This window comes from Lepeophtheirus salmonis, chromosome 1, assembly GCF_016086655.4.
Source record: "Lepeophtheirus salmonis chromosome 1, UVic_Lsal_1.4, whole genome shotgun sequence".
In the NCBI taxonomy this organism is placed as follows: Eukaryota; Metazoa; Arthropoda; class Copepoda; order Siphonostomatoida; family Caligidae; genus Lepeophtheirus; species Lepeophtheirus salmonis.
The window spans coordinates 5170776-5189433 of NC_052131.2; the positions used below are offsets into that span (position 1 = coordinate 5170776).

At 33.4% G+C, this 18658-nt stretch overlaps 1 protein-coding gene and 2 long non-coding RNA genes across 8 annotated transcripts in view; 2 read left to right on the top strand and 1 right to left on the bottom strand.

The window, feature by feature from the left end:
• Positions 1–18658, bottom strand: part of LOC121114820 (uncharacterized) — a 50898-nt gene that overhangs the window by 21113 nt on the left and 11127 nt on the right. The window contains exon 1 of one of the 3 annotated variants that reach the window (XM_040708901.2): positions 16940–17159. The exons of 1 other annotated variant lie outside the window; for it this stretch is intronic. The gene's annotated coding sequence lies outside the window, so the exon portion shown is untranslated. Of the gene's footprint in view, positions 1–16601; positions 16914–16939; positions 17160–18658 lie in introns of those variants that run through there. One more of the 3 variants, XM_071887399.1, reaches the window with a different exon arrangement.
• On the top strand, positions 170–638 carry LOC121114843 (uncharacterized). The gene is made up of 2 exons (XR_005863355.2): positions 170–294; positions 407–638. It is a non-coding gene; the product is annotated as an uncharacterized lncRNA (long non-coding RNA).
• Positions 1421–7048, top strand: LOC121114834 (uncharacterized). 4 transcript variants are annotated; one of them, XR_005863352.2, is made up of 4 exons: positions 1421–1752; positions 2432–2588; positions 5923–6092; positions 6188–7048. It is a non-coding gene; the product is annotated as an uncharacterized lncRNA (long non-coding RNA). The 4 variants fall into 4 exon arrangements; XR_005863353.2 differs by lacking the exon at positions 1421–1752 and adding an exon at positions 1762–2371; XR_011779430.1 differs by having other exon boundaries at positions 2016–6092.

The window sequence follows — 18658 nt, forward strand, 5'->3', positions numbered from 1 at the left end:
GATCTTAAGTTTTATTTATTCCTTAACCTTAGTTCTCTTCATTTTTTGTAATGATTAATATATAAAAATTAAGCGCCATTGCTTTAAAAAACGAGCGAGAGCGCGCTCACAAAATAAGTAACTGAGTGGAGCCGGAGAGCGCTCATGATTTCTTGAGTGGATTGTGCTCTGCCTAACCATGACTACCATATTTTAAAAGCAGAACAACAGTAGGTAATAATTTAATGGGACGAAAACATTTATATTATGTATTTTTCCTATTTTTGTAAAATCATCCTTCCCTTGGAATAAATGGTAAGTATCAACAGTATGTATATTAGAAGAAAAATAAATAAAAAAACAGGCCTATCAGGTTCCTTAATTTAATGATTATGCATGCAAACTACTATATTATGTATACTCATAGGCTAAACCATTACAAAGGAATATGGAGTGAGTGTCTTTGATCAAAAAGAAGATGAATTGTCTTAGGTTAAGTTGAACATACAAAGTAATACAATGGAATCAACAAGTACCGTCTATTCGGAGTTATACATAAAATGGCGAGAAAACTTTGCACCCTTCCTAAAACAAAATATTAAAATCCTGACATGACAACTTTTGTAAACAAAATATATGACATGGTCACATGATTAGAATTGTAAATTCTAAATTAGTACTATAAATAGATGTGTGTTTGAGCTCTCAGGCCTATAAACTGCTGTGGATGTAGTCCTCGGTCATGGGGTCCCAGTGCTGGCTGACAGTGACTTTGAGGACCTTGGTGTCGGATGAAGAACACTGCAGGCCTTCCTACGACATGCACCCAAAAGGCGTAGTCGAGGAGGTTGGCATCAAGGTTGTAGGGGGGTGAAAGTGTCAAAAAGAGTTCAAAAGACTTATTCAATAGAGTTTTGTAACAAATGAGATGTGTTTCTTTCATTTCTTGTGTCGTCAAAAGTGGCCTCTCTATCCTCAAAAGTCTGATGTGGATCCCTGAGATCTCTTGCATGGGCTCTTATGGACTTGAGGGCATTGGCCGGGTTGTTTTCTTTAACTCCTTCGGATCCACTTTGGCCTTTTTGGCAGAGCCCTTCTTCCTCTCCAACGTTTTCGAATTGCTAACAGCATAGATGGTCGTCTTGGAGACACCAAACTGCTTGGAGTGTGCGAATGGAAATTCGTCGATCACGTTCAAGTGTACTTTTCTCGACTTGCACGTAAGCAAGAGAGCTCAGAAAAAGTATATATATATAAACCTGCAGACGCCTCTGGAGTGACTACGTTCATTTTCGGTTTTGCTTCTTCGTCTTATCTATAATATACTGGCAGTTCATATTTTTTACAACTTAATGTATTTAGCTTCAATTCCTCGTGGAAAAAAAAATCAGTATTTTTAATTAATTAAAAGGGGATAATAAGGGGGGAGAGGCTACATAGAGAGACGTGTTTATTAAAGATAAAAACATAGTATACAGTATAACTAGTTAGTCAATACATAATATATTGACAGTCAGTACACACTACAAAAAAGACACAAGACAATAATATTTATATGTTATATTAAGGATACTCTTATATTGTTGTTGTCGTCGTCGAGGATGAAGAAGCTCTTTTGGGGAAGTTAGAGGACCTCCTTTTTCCTTCTTTTTTGCTTCGATTCATTTAGGAGTGATCTGACAATTAATTAGAATCAGATAATCTCGTGTTTTTCTGGGATCGTCATATGAAAAAGAATGTTTAATTTGCGATACAGATTCTTATTTGTTAAAGGTATTAAAAAAAAAATTACTTTTTTGTAAATAGTTGAGGATTTTTGAAAAAAAATTAAATATCAAAGTGTATATTTCAAATTTTTTTCCCAAATAATTTAATCTTTCAATTTTTTTTTCAAAAAAAAAATTTTTCAATTTTTAATCATTATAAAAAATCAAAAAATTATAAAAACCCACGCCCTCACTAAAATATAAGCCTTCCGACACCCATGATAGCAAAATGGTATTTATTAACTATTATTTGAAATATTAAATAATCAGAATCGGCATCCCAATTTTGTTTGGGATCGTCACATCACTATTACTCACTAGAGGTGTCCCCTGCCCCGCCTTCCTAAATCTTAGGGGTGCAAGTCCAAAACAAACATACAAGTCAAAAAATTTGGGAATGAACAGGTAGTAAATTAATCACGTCATTATTTCCAACTGTTGAACTGATTTCAATCATAACATTCAATAGTAGGGATATTCATAGTTTAATTTGAGTACATCCAATCAACGTCTTTCCAAACACTATTAATAAGGGCAAAATTAGTATAACAGTACCAGAAGACAGATCGACCTGAAGCTCCCCTGAGTGATATAACTTAGATTTGTATTAAATATGACCTAAATTCGTACGACATTTTTTTCTTTTTTTTAGATGGCCATTTGAATATTTTTTTTCTCTTTCCTAGGCTATTATCCTATTTCGTTCATTCTTGAAGAGAAAACATCTCATTATAAACTAATCCCTCGCGCGTCTGTACATTTATTGATAAGTGCAAGACTCAGAGCTTAATTGAAGATCAACGTCGGAGTAATACCTGCTTACAAATGTCCTTGCTAGATATGGTGAGGGTGCTTATTTAAAGTTGTTTTTTTACCAAACATTCTTGATATGGTTAGAGTTACAATGCTATTTATTGTTTGTTTGTTTTTTACATGTATCACCACAGATTAAATAATCTTTGCTTTTTACTAGAAAATTTAATATAATTCTTGAAAAACAATTCCCAAAAAATTTAATTTTCCATTTTTTTCTCCAAAAAAATTTAATGTATAGTGAATATCTATAGATTTTTCAAATTTTCCTTCATATAATTTCATTCACTTGCTTTTTTAATTCCATACACATAGGGCGTATACAAGGGGAGGGCTGGAGGGGCTTAAGCCTTCCCCCCACAAATTTTTTTTATTCCTACTAAAAAAATGTAATGTTTGAAATTTAATTTTTGGTGAACAGCCCAAGATTTTTGAAATTAAAAAAAAATATATATACATTTTTGGTAAACAGCTTTAGATTTTTGAATTTTTTTTGAAAAAAAAAAAATTATTTTTGGTCAACAGCTCTAGATTGTTGAATTTTTTTTAGAATAGTTATGGATTTTTGAAATTTTTTTTCAAAAAAATCTAATTTTTCAATTATTTTTCTAAGACATTTTTAACTCCATCCCCCAAATAAAATAAAAAAATTGCAAACATCCCTGTAGATATACAGTTTCCAAAAACTATCTTTATTGTACAAAATAATTGATATCGATCATTTCTTTCAAATCTCTCCTCCAATGTAAAGTAAAAAAAAAAAAAGAGGATTTATGTGAGATTAACTATTTAAGAGAAGGAAATAAATTATTAAGTATCGAATTTGGATTAAAATTTCCGTTTACTAATGATGTTTACATGACTCAAAATTGGGGAGAAGGGGGGAAGAGAGAAGAAGAGATGAGATGGAATTACACTCAAAGCTGTACATATAATCAGACGCTTCCTTCCATCCATAGATCCATCCCCCCCCACCCTCATTCGCTCCCTCTCACCCTTTAGACTTCAAAAGTATGTAGATATATAATATACAAGACAACACGTTTGTTTGCTTTTTTAATCTATAAATATCAGGGGCATTCAAAGGGGGAGGGCTGGAGTGGCTGAAACCCCCAAAAAAAAAAAAAAATGACGAATTTTTTTATTCCCACATGAAAATGTAATTTTTGAAATTTAAATCTTTTTTTTTCATTTCTTTCCAAAAAATTGAATTTTTTTGTGAATAGTAATGGACTTTAGAAATTTTTTTCTAAAAAGTTTAATATTTTTAATTGTTTTCCAAAAAACTTTATTTTCCAAGAACAGTTCTAGATTTTTGAAATTTTTTTCAAATAAATTTAATTTTTAGAGAATAACTATGGATTTTAGAATTTTTTGGAAAAAGCTCTAAATTTTGGGAAACTTTTTTCCAAAAAATTTAATATATGAAATATTTTTTTAATATTTTTTATATTTGAAATTTTTTGTGAATAGGTGTGCATACTTGATTTTTTTTTACAAAAAATGTAATTTTTCAATTTTCTTTTTCGAAAATATTTATTTTTGGTGTACAGTTCCGGATTTTTGAAATTTTTTTCTCATAAAAAATAATTTTTTGGGATTAACTATGCCATAAAGAAATTTTTTGGACAAAAATTTAACTTTTTGTAAACAGCTCTGAATTTTGAGAATTTTTTTCCCAAAAAATTTAATAAATGAAATTTATTTTCATTAAATTTAATTTGTTATGAATAGTTGTGGATATTTGAATTTTTTTCAAAAAAATTTAATCGTTCAATTTTCTTTCCCAAAAAATGTAACTTTTCAAATTATATACAATAAAATAATAAATTATTTTGTACAATATTTGAAAGGGCAAGTTAGGCCCAATATACTGGGGCAACCGTTATTATTTACTCATATCTATGATGCAAATTTTTAGAGGTTAAAAGTAAGTTTTTTTACAATATTCCGATGAACAATGTTTTAGAACACATAATTAGATGTATATTCCTAAAAAAAACCTTGTCCAACTCGCTACCATGAGCACACAGCAAGAGAAGAGGATTGAGATAGCAGTACTTCAACGTGCAGGGTTGTACCAGAAGACTATCTGGGAGCAGACTAAAGCATCGAGGAAGACAATTTACAATATATCCATACGGATTAAGATCGGAAAGCATCAAAAAAAAAAAAATCCTGAACCACCTTGAGAAAACTGATGGGCAAAATGATCTAGGTGTGACATGACATTTGGTTATGTACCACAAGAGCACCGATATGTTTCCAATCTTCACCACCCAACACCCTGCTTCAGTGATGATGTTAGGACTAGTGGATCTAACGGGAAGAATATGAATCCCGTGTGGTTCCCTTCAGTACACAGGCTGAAAACTGATTAGTACGTCATAATTATGGACACAAAAGGTATGTCCACACCGCAAAGAACCCCCGAGAGTGGGTCCGGGTACACATGTACTTCAGTGCAAATGACTTTTGTCCGCCGCAGAGCCCAGACGATAACGCCAGAGACTACTCTATCTAGGCGCACGTGGAGTCAAAGGCCTACAGGGGACGTCCCAACAGTACCCACACCCTGAAGACCTGCCTCAACAAGGCCTGAGCCTCCATGAGCGCCGAGTATATCCAGAGAGTCTACAGCAGCTTCCGCCACCGCCTGGAGCTACCCATAAATTCTGAGGGCAGTTACATTAACTAAAACATGTTCTTTCGGTTTCACTTAATAATTAATAGTTAATAAACTTTTTTCCTAATTCACCCAGGAACCAGGATGGACTTTAATACTTTGGATGTTAAAATGGGTAAATAATAACGATTGACCCAGTAAGTCTTTTCAATCAAATAAAGGTTCTAAAATAAATCTAAGACTCTTACGTATTTTAGCTCATTCCACAAATTTGAATACAAAGCCTATAATTAACTCAAATATGTATATGATATATTGGGCTGTATGTATATATATATAGTAAAAAAATCATTTTGAGTTTCTTCTTTTTTTGTTCAAGATGTTGACATACCACATATTATATTATTACTACAAAAATAATACATGTATACCTTGAGATAAAAGTAAACCAACAAAGAAGTGTTTTTTTTTTAAATGCGAGGTTGATTTCGAGCAAATATTTCCATCGACATACAAGCTCCTTAAGTCATAATTTCTTTTAGTTACTTCTTATGGGATAAATTGCTTTGACTTACAAGTTTTTCGACAAACAAACCAGGCTTTGTACATACTAGGTAGGATGTGATGGTAAACTTCCCTTCTTGTCAAACTTGTCGAAAAAATAAAGTTTTTTGTCAAATTAATTTTAACTTGTCACAATTTGTAAATTATGAATATTCATAGTTGTCAAATATTTAGGTTATTTGTCAATTTTTGGTTGTAAGGAAGAATGTTATTCGTCAAATTTGTGCTTTCTACAAAATCCCATCACCCCAAAGAAAAATCCTAGTAGCGGCCATAGTATGAATTAAACTCGTTCGTATGTGAAGGTATTACTGTAAACTTCAACAGGATATATACATCTCAAGGTATGTTTTTAATCATGACTGAGATTTTTAAAAGAACCTTCAGCACTAAGAAAAGGACTAGGCTCTACCTTTTTGATTCTGTCTTTCTTTTGCAGTTATGTACAATGTAGGAGGTATGTATAACCATTATAAATAACAATAAACAAGGCGGATGATGAAATAAAGGAATTATAACCAATCAGAATGAACCAACAAATAAATACATCAATGTATTTGAGTGTTGAGAGTTGGACCAAGACATAATTTTTTCAACGGCTCGGTCCAAACACCGATCTCAGAAAGTATACGGAAATTCAATCGTTCTCCCACTAGTGGACTTTATTTTTTAGTCTCAATCTATTGAGAGATTTTATCCTTCCCCCTGTCTAGGATTTTCAAACTGAAACCCTATGTAACAAATAAATTACATTTTAATATAGATAGATACTCCTCTAGCGATGAAGTTTGCTTAAGGTATAATAAGGTAGTAGCAGCAATGGTACCGTTGTAGTACCTGGTGGTAGTGACCTTGGGGGATATATCTCTGGAATGGATTGTGATTTACGTATAATATACCTATGTATACAAGTTGCAACTTGTATACATAGGTATATTATACAAATTGTACCATAAATGGAGTATTTCGCAAAGAAAAAATGCAAAATCCTTCTTTTTTTTTTAAAGTAATGTGTAGACTCAAAAAAACAATTATGGACTCGGTTTGACTCGATTTAAATGGTGGATAATTTATCAAATTCGAACAAACATATTTTATTGAGTAGGTGGGATTTTTATTACTACAACTCATGAAATATGTAGAGTTTTGTGGCCCTCCTGCCACTGAGTGATTTAATAATACCAGGGGTCCATTTAAATCTGAACACTGACTAATTCAATGATTAATTAAGGTTGAGTGATTAAAATTAATTAATACTTCCATATATTAGTAACAAAATATATAAACCTGAGCATGCTAACTTTTCTAACAAGTCGAGAAAATTTAATCGACGAATTTACGTACTCGCACTCTAAGTAGTTGTGGGGGTCTCCAGGACAACCGTTTACGTCGTCAGCTAGTCCGAAACGTTAGAGAAGAAGAAGGGCTCTGTCAAAAAAGTCAAACTGTAGCCCAAGGAGTTAAAGAAAAGGCACAGGCCAATCCCCTCAAATCCTTGAGGACCCATGCTAGAGATTTCTGGGTTTCCCACAAAGTGACAATCTTCGGTTTTCACAAAAGCAGAGCAGGACAGAACTGAGTTTGATCATTGACGATTTTTTCAGATGGGAGGAGAAGAGTTTAATACATATTTTGAAATAATAAAAAATATAATAATAGATTTTTATTGTTTTCTTGGGAGTAAATTATGTTTGGAATCTTGTTTTTATGGGGAATACGTCAATTTTCCCCCATTAATTATTAGTTTAATAAAAACCAAACATTTCATGAATTTATATTAAAATCATACGCATAGTTGTACCAATCAGATTGTACAAGTTGCAATTTTTGTATCCTAAAGCTAGTTAATTGATGCCATTTTTTCATTTGATCTCATATCCTCAGCCACGCGGAGCCGGAAGCTTTGGCAGACCCTGGCAACCTCGTCCGGATCCTGCTCTTCCATTGTACGGGTAAGGAACTCCTTCAGGGATCCACACATACTTGACACAGGCCTCATGCTCGATCCTGGATCATTTCTGTGCTATTTGTAGGTTCCAGGCTGGAAAAGTGAGAACACTTTGTTTTCAAGACATCCTGCACCCTTATTAGCTTGTGGGGTGGTGGAAGGTGTAATTTCTTACTTCAGATACTCCATCCATCCAAGAAGTGCCTAAAGTGCTAAAACATCTTCACGAGGTCTCTTGGGCCAACCAAAGCTTTCGGCACCATGTTGCCCAAGTTATCGAGAGGGGCGGATCTAATTATAAATAATTGAATGGCATGAAACGTAGCTTTCAAATAAAATAAAAAATATGGTTCATTCCATGTAGTTCGTTCGTAATCAACCTTTAAATATCTTTTCAATTTATCTGCTATATAAAGTACAACACTAGAGATTGTAATTTGTAGCAAATGTTAATGGATGTTATCATTTCACTTTGATCTATAAATAGACATTACTTACAGATAGATATAATGAACGAATATGAGAGATATGACTCTGACTGGACACTTAAATGTGCAACAGAATACTGTTATCAATTAGTCATAATTTACAGCCTCAATAATATGTAGATTTAATATCACCATCCAATGGGATATCAATCTTGTCGTTAATTATTCAGTAGTATGTACACAAGAGGCTCTATGCAAAGAGGCGACAGACATACTAGAGAGGGAAAAAAACCTCACTTTGAATATTGATAGGTACAAAAATTGTCCAATTGAACTATGTTTATCTTTTGCCTGTGTCATTGTTTGTGATGGAATAATTCTAAAGAAGCAATAGAGTTTACCTCTGCTCATGCTCAACAAATATCCCCCATCCCTTTTTATTTTTTGATCGCGGGTGTGATAATACTTATGATTCATGTTCTTTTTATTCATTTTTATTTCCACCGTCTTTGTTTCCTCAATCCTTTAGAGCAGTGGTCTTAGCCGGGTTTAAAGATTTAGACCAAGAAGCAGCGAAACATGACTGTTAGCCTCAGGAGATACAATGGTGAGGCGTTTCAACACTTTTTCACAAGATGTCGCTTTTCATATGACCTCACTCTGTCATTTTTCTTACGACTGACGTAGGCGTGGACGTAATAAAGAGTAATTTAAGAAATAAATAATTTATTGATGAAGCACGCTTAGCTCACACTCTAAAATTGCAGTAGGGAAGGAAGAAATTATATTATTTTTCTTTGATTTTTCCTTTTTTGAACCCCCCACCAAAGAGAAGAGGCACGAGTTTTCATTTATGATTTATTAATTTAAAATAATAAATGTTTAATTTAAGATAAGACTTGATTTGGACTCCATAGTTAAATATAAAATATATATTTTTACATTAATTATAAATGAAAAAATAACGCAGAATAAACATCATAATCTTTGAACTAGAATAAACAAATTATTTGGTTAACTAAAACTCCATATCATAAAAAATTTCTATAGTTAAGCTAAGTCCTTCTTCCCGACTTCGAATCTTGTATAAAGTAAAACATATTAGAAAACATAATAACTCCTAATTTGATTGCCAAAAAATAACTAAACTGTACCTCTATTGAAGAAAAAATAGTTTCTGTCCACCAATATATTTTTCAGCTACTTTTACGTTTAATGCTTTAACCGGGTTAGGCAAGCCCCTTGCATCCACTGACGTGACTTTCGGCCAGAGGGGGGGGGGGTATACCAACATGAAAGAACAAGGAGGGTGGACCCGCTGTGAGATTCAAAAAAGTTTCCTGTTATTTGTGATTTTACGCTCCGCTTGATCAGGCCTCATTGCTAAGCTATGATATTTGCACTGTAGGGAACTGTGTGCGCTCAGTAGTCAAAATCTAAAAGGTTTAATTGTACGGAATCTCTTAATTGCTTTTAATCTTCCAATTCCCCCCAAAAAAGTGGTCCGACAAGTGTGCACAATATGGATTCACGTGTATAAAATATAGAGATGGGAGTCAACGTCCTCAATGCATGATTTTCACTGCCAAGGTGAACCATTCTAATCTAGCACCGGCAAAACTGAATGGAACACTTCCTAAAGCTGCACGGAGATGGGAAATACAAGAACACAAGATTATTATGTGCACTAATAAAATATATACTTATATTCTGAAGAAATCATATTTTATTTTTTGAATCATGATGGAGTTCGGTGCAGGGTTCAGAACCTCCAATAGGGTTAAGAACCCCAGCTGTATAGGGTCTTTAGTAGATACTCACGAAACCAACTTTTCGTATCGGTTCCGGTACAAATGAAAGTATCGGAACATTGGTAATTTTCGATACTTATATGATTAAAAATATGGAAGAATAATGTCTCTAAGTACAATTAAATGAACTTACAGGAATTTCCGCAGAAATATTTTGTTTGACGTCCGAAATGGGGAGAGGTTACCTGGTCGAGAGGTATTTTTTTAAATGATATAGCAGTGATGCTAGTATGGGTATACATTTAGTACAGTATTGTTTAAAATGCGCCAGTACCTAACAACATTGTTAGATATAATATATATTATATCTAGCAATAAATAAGTAAACACACCAGTTTATGATGAAGGATCTCAGCCTATGAACATTTAAAGAACAATCACATTCTGTTGAGATGCAGTGTTTTGACAGCTCAAGGACTTATATTGTAGCTACTAGTCTTAATTTAAAGTGGAGATATCATTTCATTTTTAGAAGTTAGTTTATTTCCTTACTATTTACTAGTAAGAACTTGTTTACAACCTGTGTATGGTTTATTTTAGGCATAATTAGTAAGTACAAACCGGGGTTTATCTCCTATGATTTATTGGAGTACTACCCCAACAGGAAATTCCCAGGGAATCCTTTTTTTACTTACTTAATAAAATTACCTTCATTTAATTAGATGTCGAATATGTATTAAATGAATAATCTCTCGAGATTACACATACAGAGTGGATCTTATCCAGTGGTACACATTTTACTTTGTTTCAAGAATAAAATTTAAATGGGAGGTTTTGTGAGGACAGTTATTTTACAAAATTATATGAAAAATGTGCTCGGCACAACTTTTATTCAATAAGTGATCCCTGAGCTCTCATAATAATCTCAATACGATGCCTAAATCCCTTGCACACCTTGACTATGTAGACAGACTTGAGCTTCGTCCTCTCCTTCCTGATGGAAGCCTCTAAAGACTGGACACTCCAGTGAGGAGTAGAACGCACCCTTCCTTCCAGAACCACCTAGATAGAGTAGTCCAAGGGGTTTGTGTCCAGAGAGGAGGGCGGCCACAATTTAAGATCCAAAAGTACGGAAAGATGTCTCTCCGGAAGGCCTGGATCTTAGCTACTCAATGACACGGAGTTCCGTCTTGAGTGAAAACAACGTTGTCCCAAACTTTTATTTGGTCCTAAGAAGCACTTTCTTATCCAGAAGATCAATGTAGGCGTCTGCATTAAGCCTGTGCTTCCTCTCCAGAAAAATGAAAAGACAGACTCCACCACGCCCAAAACCATGGTTTCGGGGGAATAGATTTGTTTTCAAGATAGTTATCGTTGAAGCTGAAATTTGGCTGGATGATCGGTTGTGTTGTAGCTGATTATTCACAGCAGCATCAACGGTGATCATTTTATCAGAAAAGTGCAAAACTTTGTATAAATTTGTGTTGGCGATTCCGGATTGAAAATAATAAAATGGGCACCACTAGATAAGATCAACCCTGTAGACTTTTAACCCACAGGTATAAATGTGTATTTCACAATTATGCAACTCAGTGGTGTCCGTAGGCTGTAAACCGGAGGGGCTGTAGCCGCCCCCCTCAAAAAAACAGTATTTCACCAATCTTCTGACTTACATGACGGAGACCATAGTGGAGTCAATCACTCAATAACTGCTTCCAACCTTGCCCTGAACTTGTAACAGTCTTAATCAGGAAATTCTTGTCTATTGCAGCCACTGCCTCGAAAATGGAATTCCCGCAGGAATCAACATTGTTATTTGCAAAACTCCATCTCCAAAATGCCCCACACATAGTAGTCCAAGGCTTCAGATCCGTCGAGCTAGTAGGCCCCATTTCCTTTGCCCATAACATAAAGTTCCTAAAAATATTGGTTTTTACGGAATAAATTCGGTTCCGATTACCCAATTTGGACAAACGCAAAGATTTAAAGTTCTATTGTAGCACTTGATCTGTTAACATCAATTTAAGCTTTCCAATATCATTATCTATGGAGTTATTTGCGTTATTGTGGGTGCGCAAATGTCACATTAGTCACACATTAATAACCGCACGGAGTTTGTATTCGGAGGACATCTGAAATATTTTATTTCTTATATAGGTTTGTCAGCTTGGATGAACACTCCTTCATAAACATAGACCATCTCAGGTTTGTCAATATATTTAGATCTAAACTGGTTCTTGATTTAAATCCCCAGCCTGTACATATTATAGAATGTATAAGTCAAGAGAAATATAAAAATGAATTTGTGGATGGACTTTATACATTTAATCACGAATTTATATAAAATATAGAAATACAACAAGTATTTTTGTAAAATCTATTTTTAGTTGACTTATTCCATATTCAGACATCTTCAATATATACTGTAATCATCCTAATTTTAAATTCATACATTGAACGATGCCGATTTCGAATTAAAAAATAAATTGAAAATTCAAATATACAATTTGATGTTTAATTTTTTTCTAAAATCCGTAAATATTCAAAAAATAAAGTTGTTTTGTGGGTTTTTTTTTGTTTTGTTTTTGCCAAAAATTAGTTCCTTTAGTGTCCTGCAAAGGAAAAATCTTATCTTCCGGCCCATCACAACTTCATGTAATGTACAAGAGTGGTCTGAAAAGTTTCATGTAATGTACAAGAGTGGTCTGAAAAGTTCCCGACCTTAACGGGAAGATGGCTGCATCCCATTAAATGAAAGCTAGTTACATCTATTGACAGCTACTCACCAAAGTTTAAGCCATTTTTGACGCGTATTTGTTATGCAATAGCCGTTTGAGTGGGTTGATGAGAGTATTTTCGTGAAAATGGAATAAATCGAGTATCGAGCCGTCATTAAATATTTACTTTTGAAAGTGTAACCTTTAAATAGATTCAAACATTAGCAGACATAATAAGGCTTGTTGTGTTAACATTTAACGCGTTCAAGTCAATCCAACTCCGTGTAAATGAGCCAAAGTGTCCCGTGAACAATTATTTCGCAGAAAAAAAGTCCTAGTACTATTTGAATGGGTTACAGAGTTGGGAGCATCCCTGAGAGATGTGTGTGTGTGTAGAGTTACTCGGAGACAATGTTCAGGAATAAAAATTCATAAAAATGTATTGTATCTTTGCTCGGTCAGAAACTTTACACACCCCTCACATATGTAATGAATCAAATAGAGTCCTAGATTCAATACAACTCCTCCAATCATTCAGATTTAATACGATTACTGCCGCCCCCTCCCCTTTACATTTAATAATAATAATGTAATCGCAAGTCTCAAATTTCACATTAACGACTTATACCTTCAGTACCTACCTAGAGAGTATTTCTTTAATATTTAATTAGACGAAGCGGGAGTCATTACTAAGGCATAAGCCCCTCTCTTTCTTTCTTTCTTATGCAATATTTTGCATTAAAGCAAGCTAAAATAAAAGCCCATCAAACTGAGTATAGAATTGACTTCTTTGAAATGTTAACCTAGGTACTTCATATTAGTGCTGTGTTAGTCCTTATTTATTCGGTCTAGTCCAGTCTTAGGACTGTCTATCATTGGTACCAGTCCTTGAGACCATTATCGGTCCTAAGATTATTCGGTCTTCGGAATTTTTCATAAAAATATCGAAGATTTATTCAGCCAAATAAGATATATGAAAGATGTATTAAAATTACTACACATATCTTGTAAAAAATATTCATTTTTTCATTATAATACGAACGTCTTATATCGTTTCTTAATTATATAGTTTATTCTATTATATATAACTTAAAAAAAGAAAAACAAGTGGGACTTGATCGCAGTCCTTAACAAGGGCCGACATAACACTAGCTATTATTTTAGATCCCAGCTTATTTTCTCAAGGAAAAAACAAAACGCATTTACACTACACCCAACAATACTCCATAGACCGTAGGTAGGGTTGTAAATCTTATGGATTTCGGTTAAGTATTAATATGGTAACCTTGACAATTTGAGGAATGTTTGAAAGGAGAGCCTCTTAGCTGTCTTGGCGTTTGATTAAATTTGGTAGCTGTAAGACGAACGAAATAAGAGCAAGGCGCACACCGTATCTAACAAAGGACATAGGCAGGAATGACTATGTCATTGATCCTCAATTCTACTCTGAGTTCAACAAGGACCTACACTTATAACCAGCAAAGAAAATCTATTGTAGAATTGGGCGTTAAAAAAAAAAGAAACTGAAAATCAAGATGGTAACCCTAGGAATTTGAAGAATGTTTTGGAAGAGAGAAAGATTAATACGCATGACGTTTCATTAGATCGGCTACAATCAGCTGTAACAAGGGAGGAAGGAGAGAAGGGAATAAAGAAGGACATTATCAATAATCACGGCATTACCTCGTCGACACAAAAATACACGATGTGTTTTGTTGTCAGCTGTCGATTGTCTCATCTCGCATGATAAGCTATTTCCTAATTTATCCTTTTCGATAAATAACCAAAGAAATATGTTCCCTTTCCAAAAGAACAGGAATACAATTTCTTGTAGATCCCTCATCTTTTATATGATATATATATATATTCGCCATTTCATTATTTTTATAAAGAAATTTTGGCTATTATACACAAATACAAATGTATAACTACCATTTTCATAGACAAAGGCTGACACTTTGGTCGAGCCTTGACTATAGCCGTCAAAGCCGTGCGATGCTCCCAAGAGTTAGACCTGAGAGGTGGAAGCATCTCTTGGATTTTTCTAAAGGAAAACTGAGCCCCTTGGTTCAGTTTATCAGATGTACCACGCCCACACTATCATATTAAGTACCATGAAGATAGCCAACTATGTCGTGGGTGTTGTTTAAGAGATGAAGAACCACTTCATCTGGTTTATAAATGCCCTAAATTTATGATTGAAAGGACACAGCTTTTAGACAATATTCAACCTTTTCAAGCCCCATCCATCTAGCCGTGGAATCTCGGGACGTCTCCAGCCTCTCCAGTTTTTGAATGAATTCTGATATCGGTGACTAACTGAACAATAACATCCCTAGAACTCGTTCAGGATGGACTACAGTATGATACCTAATACTGTAAACTGTTGCGAGGGCACCAAAAGTTAAAGTTATTTTTACATGTACCCGTGCTGAATCTATATTTTATTTGAAGTGTAGCAATAAATGTTTTATCATTATTATTACCACCACACCCTGATACCTTCCCAATAGATCTTCATCGTTACTCTTCGTCATTTATTAACTGGGTCATATTTATCGCCATATTAATTATGAGTCATTCATAATTACACCAGCCAAGCCAAACATTAAAATATCGGGATTACTCCACACACTCCTGAAGTGGTTACACTTTATACTTATATCATGGGCGTCCGCATGGGTTGGGCTGGAGGGGCTGTAACTCCCCCAAAAAAAAAAAAGGATTTTTTTTCTACTTACTAGAATTTTTTTTCAAAAAATGTAATATTTGAAATTCAATTTTTAAAATTTTCTTCCAAAAATTTTTATCTTTTGTGAAAAGCTGGGGATTTTTGAACTTTTAAAAAAAATATATATTATATTTTATATAATTTTTCTAAATAGCTCTGGATTTATAAAAAAAAATTCAGACCCAATTTAATTTTTCGAATGTTGTTTCCACAAAAAATTCGAAAAACCAAGGCCTCCCCAAAATATAGTCATGCAGACGCCCCTATATATGTTCCCTCCTCAAGAATGTTAATATCATGATGAAAGCGTAAGAAAACAAAAAAAAACACTGTTCAGGTTGCCAGGAATAACAAACTTGTATGGTAAAAAATAGGCATAATGACGTGTGTATGTGTTAAATAAAAACCTTCTGAGTAATAACTAATAAGTTTGATGATTTATAACGATGAACAAGCAGTCTCACTCCCACACTAATAACCCTTCGTCTTCTCAACTCCTACTCGACTACATAAATAATATTATTATAAATTGGATATTAAATTATAATTTGTAGCTATTTTGGGAGAATATTTTTGACTAGGAGTCACACATAGACTATATTGACTAGTTTAACCCTTAAGATAAATTATATCATCATTAATCCTTAAGTCATGATAGGCAGCAAAGATGGATGGATCCTTCATAACTAATCAGTCTTAACTTATTTTTAGTTAAATGAAGATTATATAACATTTATATACAATTTATATTTATTATTGTGCTACTATGATGTCTGTCGTCTTCGAAGTCCCGTGAGAGAAAGAGCGAGAGAGGATCATTTAAAAGGGCGTCCGCAGGGGGGTTCTGGAGGAGCGGTATGTAAAATTATCTGAATAGCTATAGATTTTTGATTATTATTTTATTTGTGAGCAGCTGTGGATTTTTGAAATTTTCTTCCAAAAATTAAATACTTGAAATTTTTTGTCAACAGCTGTGAATTTTTTAATTTTTTTTTCTCAAAAAATTTTACTTATTGAATTATTTTTGTAAATCCAAAAACCAAGCCCCCAAAAATATAATCCTGCAGACGGCCCTACATCATTATTAAATACATTCACTGCCAAATAGAAGACATCATTTCCGGGCCAACATCCATCATTACTTAAAGTTTTAGGTAGGTTCCTGCTTCAACACACACATCCATCGATATGTGGGGTCTTTAAAGTAATCATAACTCAGTTATAATCGTACATACATAGGTGAGTGAGCCCCACCAGGTTCCAACATAATAATATTACCTAAAAGGCTTCATTTTGTACTGTCGTCGTTAACACGCCTACATATCTCATTCAGATCTACATATACGGAGAGAGAGAATGAGAGACGTCTTTGGCATCACGAATAGCCACAATTATACGAACAACCAGAGGTAATAGATAAAATACTGACCCAAGGACACAATGAACACTCTACTTTTACATTGAAATAATTTCATTTGATTAATTAAAACAATATAATTACTACGCTCAGTTACTGGAAGTCACAATAACAGCAACTAATAGTAGAACGGAAATAAATATCATTTAACAAATTTAAATAAAATTAATACGAGCTAACTTTTCAGGGATTTTCTTACCTCTAATGATTCAAATTGCTCATGACTAAAAGTTTATATATAGGTAAGAATAAGAATGGATGATTAATATCTATTGTAACGGGACAGCCAATGGTTGTTTGCGTAGAAGAAAGAAAACAATGAAAAATACTATCTTTATTTTTCTACTCGGAACAAATATGTGCGCTCGAGTTGACACGCACTCACTCAATGTAAAGAAACAACTGAGTGATGTAAATAATAATAATAATAAAATTATTATTATGAAAAACTTGAAATAGAAAGGAGAGCACGTTGAAAGATTTATCCGGGTATGCGTTTTTACTCTACGGCGTAGCTAGATCAAGCTGCTTTGATTCAATTTGATCGTAGAATATAAGAAGAAGAAGAATATGTACATTAAAAAAAGGAAAAAGAAGAAGAAAGAGAGAAAGAAAGGAGAAGTATCGAGTGATTAGTTCAATTGACTTTTTAGATTATTTTAATATATACTCCAATATTCAAATATACATATTTTGATGATCATAAGAGACTAAAAGCGCATACAATAGTAGGGATATACGTACACATAATAACCAAGGAAATGCATGGAAACGAATGGCCTACTGATAACTTGATAAGGAAGTCCACAAAGAATATCTGCTAAATAAATAAAGGTACAACGTTCGTTCCTCAAAATAATACTATTTATGTACGCCTACTTTGTAGCACTTATTGTAGAATGATCATTTTTCTTTTTGACAAAAAACTTTTTCTAATTTTTCATTTTAAAACTTTTATACTACATCAATATATTTAAAAGTTTATAATATAAATATAAAAGGAATTATCCAATCACCCCCTCCCCCCCCCATATATCTAGAGAAATTTTGTCTATTATTAGGTTCTTTTTAACCTGAATGATTGTTTGAAAAATAAATCAAGGTAATAGGTATATACAGTGATGTAATTTAGGTGAACATTGTAGCCACCTCGTTTTTTGTTTTTTTTTAATTGGTAGGTTGAAAAAGGATTTTTCTTTTCCTTAACAGTTGTAATTATTTTTTTAATTCCTGAGTAGTGAACATCCTTTCCTAAATAGTTACAATTCAGGTGTGTTTTTAGGATTTTATATATATATGTATATTCAAATGTTCGCAAAAAAATATTTTTTTGGAAAAATAAATAAGAAATCTACAGCTGTTTATAAGAAATGTTATTTTTCGGAAAACAAAATCAAATATTAAATTTTTTGGAGAAAAATTTCAAAAATCCATAGCTATTTACAGAAAATTAAATTTTTGGAAAAAATTTCCAATATTAAATTTGCAACTAAAGAGCTAAATTTTGTAATTTGCAAGGGGCTTTTTTGGATAAAAAATTTGAAGAAATTAAATTAAATTTCAAACATTAAACTTTTTGAAAAAAAAATCAAATATAACATTTTATATTAAAAGCAAACATTCCTTAGTTGGGAGAAAGGTGGCTACAGCAACTCCAGCCCAACCCCTGCGAACGCCCCTGATCTTTGTTACGAGCGGAGGCTTAGAAGACTGAGGCCCCGCCTCAGAAATATTTTCTGAGGAAAACGAAACATATTTATCTGCTTTGAGCTTGTGTGTCCGCTGTTCCCTTTCACCTAAAACGATATATCTTGAAAAATGCTTCTAGAGTGGAAAAATCTAACAACGCCGTTTATGCATAAAATAACTTGTACAATCTGCTTGTAAAAGTTGTAACTTGTACAAACCGATAATACAA